Raw genomic sequence first — 6,832 nt, forward strand, 5'->3', positions numbered from 1 at the left:
GAGCTCCACCACCAGCCACGCTCCCACACAGAGCTCAGGAAGTTCCAGAACTCCAGGATTTAACCCAAATCCCAAACTCCATCACCAGCCACACTCCCACACGGAGCTCAGGAAGTTCTAGAACTCCAGGATTCAACCCCGACCCCAAACCCAGAGCTCTGCCTGCTCAGCCCAGGCAGCTCCAGCACCACCAGGATGGAGGAAAGGGATCAATCCCACCCCTGAGGCCTGGAACAGCCCCCAGCCAGGCCACTGTCCCCAGGCTGAGTCCCCTGCGCTGGAACAAGGGGGATATTTCAGGATTTTTACACACATGGGTACTTTTCAATGAGAAAATGCCATCTTTCCATCAATGGATCAATTTTGTGCCAAAATTGATTTTGGGAGGAGATTCCTGCTTGCTCACAGTTCTCATTCCCAGGGTTAAAAAGTGAAGGATCAGAGAGAAAAGTGAAGGAGCAAAACCAAAAGGCACAAACCCTGAAGGAAAAGAAAAACAACGGTTGGAAAAGCACAGGCAGGTAGGAGGGCACAGGGTTCGTAGAGACACCAGGCAACTGTGTTTGGGTTTCACTTTTGGACAGGACGAAGTGTAAAGATCCAGGGAATAAAAATCACCTTTCTGGCAATGAAAAAAAAAAAAAAAAAAAGCCATTCTGCTCCAAATAATCCTGCCCTGACCAGCCCCAGCCCCTTCCCAAGGAAGAGCCTGGAGCTTCCCCCTCTCTGTGTTCATCCATCCCAAATCTGCCCAATTGTCCACTTCTGCCACCCCAGGGACCAAACCCATCAGCGGAGGGGGCTGAGCCCCCCGGGGAGTGGAGCTTGTTGAGCCCTTGGGAAAGCCAACACGGGAACAGCTCTGGCCTTGCAGGGGTTTATTTTCCAGGGAAGTTGTGCTGCTGCTGAAACACTCACCGGGGCTCCCAGGTGCTGCAGGGACAGGGGATGTGACCCAACCCTGCAGGACCACTCATGGAAAGAGGGAATTTTGTCGTGAGGGTGCCCAGAGCAGCTGTGGGTGCCCCTGGATCCCTGGCAGTGTCCCAGGCCAGGCTGGATGGGGCTTGGAGCAGTGGGACAATGGGAGGTGTCCCTGCCATTCCAGGAGGTGGCACTGGATGAGCTTTAAGGTCCTTTCAACCCAAACCATTCCACGGCTCCTCAATAAATTACAAAACCCGAAAGATCTCCTTTTCTCTCCGCGGCACCCGCAGCTGAACCCCGTTCTCAGAGCAGGGCTCCATCCATGATTTCCCGAGGCCGAGCTGCCTCTCCTTGCAGGGCTGGGCCAGATCCTTTATCTGCCCCGGGAGAACGGCCTTGAGCCCGTCTCTGCCAGCGGCCCTTTGCCCCGCGGGTCCCGTTGTGTCCCCACGTGCCACCGCCGATGGCACAGAGGTGACGGCGGCTCCCCGTGCCCCGGCCGCCAGCGCATTCCCCTCCTCACCTTCTCCTCCCACAGCCCACGCAGAATTCCCTGCGGAAAAGCCGCCACCGAGAGGCTGGAGAGGGATGGGGAAGGGAGATCCTGGGCAGGGAGGGGATGGAGAGACCCCCGGGGAGCTGAAAGGGGGGTCCCAGCCAGGGGCTGGGGGAGGACGGGGGATCCCCGCGATCCCGGATCCCAGCAATCCCGGATCCCAGCGCTCCGGCTCCATGGGAATGGGGAGGAAGCACGAGGCAGGTGAAGCCCCGAATTACAGAGACTTGAGCTAAAAAGGCAAGAAAGGCACCACATTTTGAGGAACCCTGGATCAGGTGGGGAAGCAAACCTCAGGTCCCACTGCCCAGGTCACCTCCAGCCACCCTCACACCTCAGCGCTGGGCTGGCCACCCAAGGGACCCCCAAGAGCCCCCACTGGGGGTCCCACCCAGGGGCTGGGGAAGGGGCCGGGCTCTGCCTGGGTGTCCCTGGCCCTTCTTTCCCCCTGCAGCAGCTCTCCCCCACCCCAAAGGCAGCAGCCGGCCCGGAGCGATGCTGCAGCACCCACCTCTCTCGGGACCGTGGCGGACATCCCCCGTCCTCTCGGGCTCTGCCTCCCCGGGCCGAGCCCAGCCGGGTTTGTGCCGGGAGCTCCTGGATGTGGCGGCTGCTCCTGGGGATGCCTGTGGCCAGGGGGACACCCTTGTCGCCCGTGGCGGCACACAAAGCTCCGCCGAGCAGCCCCGCGCCTCGCCCGCTCCCCCCAGCGAAACCCAAAACCGCCTCTTTTTGTCTTCGCCTCTCTCCTCCTCGGGAGATTTCCAGCCATCAAATGTTTCCCGGGAGCCCTTCAAAGGAAAAGCGGCCGCCCCGGCCCATCCACTTGCTAAACCAGTCTGAGCAGTGCCGGGCGGGAGAGGCCCCGGCAGCCCCGGCAGGGGACAGCGACAAGGGACAGTCCCCAGGGGAGCCCGGAGCCACCCGCCGGCGACACGGGGGTGTCCCCAGGCAGCAGGACCCCCGGCAGGCGGCAGGAGCCCTCCCTGCCACTGCTCCTGCAGCGGAGAGGCACTTTGGGGACTGCTGAATTCTTCTGTCGGGCACGGAAAACGTGCGGGCCGGTGACAGCAGAGAGCCCCGAGGAGCTGAGGGAGCCCCAGTATGGCCAGTGGGGACCCCCAGTATGGCCAGTGGGGGACCCCCCCAGTATGGCCAGTGGGGCGGTGGGGACCCCCCAGTATGGCCAGTGGGGAGCTGGGGGAGCCCCAGTATGGCCAGTGGGGACCCCCAGTATGGCCAGTGGGGGACTGGGGGAGCCCCAGTATGGCCAGTGGGGAGCCCCAGTATGGCCAGTGGGGGACCCCCAGTATGGCCAGTGGGGCGGTGGGGACCCCCCAGTATGGCCAGTGGGGGAGCCCCAGTATGGCCAGTGGGGACCCCCCAGTATGGCCAGTGGGGAGCCCCAGTATGGCCAGTGGGGGGACCCCCAGTATGGCCAGTGGGGAGCCCCCAGTATGGCCAGTGGGGAGCCCCCAGTATGGCCAGTGGGGAGCTGGGGGAGCCCCAGTATGGCCAGTGGGGCAGTGGGGACCCCCAGTATGGCCAGTGGGGTGGTGGGGACCCCCAGTATGACCAGTGGGGAGCTGGGGAGCCCCCAGTATGGCCAGTGGGGAGCTGGGGAGCCCCCAGTATGGCCAGTGGGGGACTGGGGGAGCACTGGGAGTACCCCAGCCCCGGCAGGGAGATGGAGCAGGAATTCCCGGGGGAGGAGGAGGAGGGTGAGGAAGCAGAAGGGCCTGAGGCTGAGGTGAGTTTCCAGGACAAATGCAGGGTGGAAGGAAGAGAGTGGAATCTATCGGCCTTTTTTTCCCCAAAAAGACCCCAGCCTTGGACCTTTCCTGGAAAACAGCAGGAGGGTTTTCCTGCTCCCACCAGGGCTGGGGAATCCCTGGGGAGTTCCCAGGGGATGTGGAGCTGGGATGTCCTCCCCCTGCCGCAAGGTCTGGCACAATCCCACACGGGCCCTGGAGGACTCCAGGGGTGAGGAGCAGGGTGGGCCCCTGGTGCCGGGGGGTCTGCAGCCACCGAGGGGCTTTGCTGAAGCCCAGGGGCCGCCTGTCCCCAGGACGGGGGTGACACTGCCCAAAGTGGGTTCACCTCGCCCTTGGCACAAGCGGCAGGACGGTCCCGGGGATGGGGCAGGTCCCAGGGCTCTGTGCCTGTGCAAAGGGCTGGGACAGCTCCAGAACCGCCCGGGGAGGAGCTGAAAGCCCCGGGATGGGCTTCAATAAACCCAGGGATGGGAGCGGGGGCTCAAGTGGAGCTGCTCAGAATAATTAAAAGCCCTTAAGGATTTTAATTAAAGGCCTCAGAGCAATTTAAAAAGCCAGGAAAGCGGGCGGGGGAAAGCACAGCCTGGACCCGCTGGGATGATGATTCCAGCCTCTAGGATGACGATTCCAGCCCCTGGGATGACGATTCCAGCACCAGGGATGACAATTCCAGTCCATGGGATGACAATTCCAGCCCCTGGGATGACGATTCCAGCACCAGGGATGATGATCCCAGCCCCTGGGGAGGGGTTGTCGCCTGCTGTGTCCTGTGTGGCAGGACCTCGGCACCTCCTCCAGCCGCAGGGCGATGCCCACACAGCGATGTCCCTTTGTCACAGGACCCTGTGTGACCCCCCAAACCTGTGCAGCTCCTCCGCAGAGCTGTCCCCGCTGTCCCCGCTGTCCCCGCTGCCGGGGACGGTGGGAGAAGCGGCGGTCGGAGCAGCAGAAGTTGATGCCCGTGATGCTGACCGAATCTTCCAGGCGCAGCATTCCCACCGGGGGCTCCTCCCGGTGCCGGGGGAGCACCGAGGGCTCGGCGCTGCCGCTCGGGGAAATTCCCAGAGCACGGCAATCCCTCGGCTGCTCCTGCTCCTCGCCCAGCGCGGGCCGCTGGCGCCACCGGGTGCCCGAGAGCCGCCACCGGGTCACGGCAGCGCCAGCCCATCGCCAAACCGGGGGACAGAGGGACCCCCCGAGCATGGCTTTGCCCATCCAAAAACCACCCTGAACCTTAACACAGGGTGACGGCACCCCCCAAACAGCGCCCTGTCCCCCAAAGGGCACCCCTAAGAGCTGCCCCCGAGGAACCCCCCAGCGCTGACACACACCCTGAGCCCCGCAAGGGACCCCCAGGCTCAGTGCCACCAAGCCCAGTGACCCCCTGAGGGTGTCCCCAAGGAGCCCGGGGGTGACAGAGCTGCTTTGAGCTCGGGGTGCCCCTGGCCGGGTACCCCACATGGGGCACCGCGGGGTTGGGGGTCCCGGCCGTCCCTCGGTTGTCCCTCGGTCCCCCCTCGGTCCCTTTAAGAAGCTCCACCCTCGGCCCAGCCCTTCAAAAGGTGTCAGAATTCTCAAATCCTCCAAAAGAATTTTTTTTTTTTTCATTTCTGTAAGGAGTAGTTATATCTTTTTATATCTTTTCTTTGTCGTTTTTCTCTCTGGGATAGGACATCTTTCATGCAAAATCCTCAAAAAGCTTCAATTGAAGAATTTAAGAGGGTTTTTTTTTTTTCTTTAGTATTCCTTGGGGTCCTGCATCTGGGCTGTTCATCAGGATGATGAGGAGAGCTGGGATCAGGCTGGTGTCACCCCACTCTGTCATCCTCTGTGCCCACCCCACGATGTGTTTATCCAGATGTGGCCTGGACATTTTGTCCAGAAGGACCTTGGGGGAGACACGATCAAAAGCTTTGCTTGAGTCCAAAGAGATTCCATCTCCTGCCTTCCCTTGATCAAGAAGATGGGACACCCTGTTGTAGAGGGAAATCAGGTTGGACAAGCAGGACTTTCCCCTCATGGAGCTGTGACCAATTACTGTGTTGTTCTCCAGGTGTTCCCCAATATTCCCACAATCACCTTTTCCATGGTTTTACTGAAGTGAGACTGACAGCCCTGTGGGTTCCAGGGTCTGGAAAATCAGGACAACAGTCCTCAGCTTCCAGCCAGGTGGGACCTCCTGGATTCCCAAGACCATTCAAAATGATCAAGAGAGGCTCTATGATGGCACCAGCAACTCTTGGAGGATTCTCAGATGAATCCCACCAGGTCCCATGGGGATTTGGAGGGATCCAGCTGGAGCAGCAGACCCTGCACAAGTCCAGGGAGCTGATCATCCTTGCAGTCCTGCTCGTCCAGCTCAGGGCACTGGGACCCCCTTGGTCCATCCTCTGGACACAGAATGCCCTCAACAGCTCTGCCTTGTCCCTGTCCCCTTTGGGAGGTGACATCCTCACCCTGAGCAGCCCAATCCATGGCATTTCCCCAGTGCCTCCTGCCATGAGCAGGATGAGCAAAGCCTCCCCACGTGGCAGCTCTCCAGGCACTCACCTGGGCTGCCTGTGGCCAGGGACAGGTCTCAGCACCCCACGTGTGCCCAACCAGACCCTCCCTCAGGCCAGGGACAAGCTCTGCCCCGGCACACCCTGCCTGCTGGATGGGAAGCTGAGGAAAAGCACTTTCCCAAGCAGCTGGGAGCTGTTTTCAGGGCTCTGAAGTGCCTCCCCAGCCCCTCCTCACACCAGTTCCCCCATCCCCACACAGCCAGGGCAAAAGCCCCAGCTCAGAGGGAGTCTGGGGAGCTCCTGCTCCCCGCCAGCCCCTGCAGGGACTGCCCTGAGCATGTCCCCACGGCCCTTCCCACCACCAACAGCTTCCCACCCTCCCAGCAGCCAGGGGGTTGGCTTGGGGGGATGGAAGAAACACTTCACCAAAGAGTTATTATTAAAAAGCAAAGCGTGTGGCCACAGCCGCTGGTTTAACTTAGAAACAGTTCAAGTGGCCCAGAGTCTTCCAAAAAAACCCGAGGGCTGCTGGCCCTCATCCCCCACCCCAACCCCGTGTCCCACCCCCCTGTAGAATTCCATAAAATAAAAGTTCCATGTTCCACAAAGTTCCCCTTTGTGCGGTGATGATGCTCTTGGTTGTGGGTCACTGCTGGGTTGTGTTTCCCCCCTTGCTGACTCCTCTTTTCCTGCAGGCTCTCTGTGGGCCCAGCACTGGGACACACAGAGAGGTGATGTCCCCTCTCCTGCTGGGATGGGCTGGGCATGGAGAGGGAATGGCCAACAGCTCCTGCACGGGGGGCCATCACCCCACGGGGGGCCACCCCCCTCGCCACGGCTCCCACATTTTGTCCCCGGCCACCCGGAGGAGCAGGGGACAGACAGGGAGCACACGAGGAGCAACAAGCTGAAGAGCCCGAGGGTGAATTCCAGGTGAGGAGTCAAGGAGCCTCCAGGCGCTCTCAAACCCAAGAATAAGAACAACCGGGGACAAGAGAGAAGGGGCAGCAGTCCAGAATCCATTGTTGGCCGCGCCGGCGGGGCTCCGCAGCGGGCTGGGCTCGGCCCCC

This window comes from Sylvia atricapilla, chromosome 21 (assembly GCF_009819655.1).
Source record: "Sylvia atricapilla isolate bSylAtr1 chromosome 21, bSylAtr1.pri, whole genome shotgun sequence".
NCBI lineage: Eukaryota > Metazoa > Chordata > Aves > Passeriformes > Sylviidae > Sylvia > Sylvia atricapilla.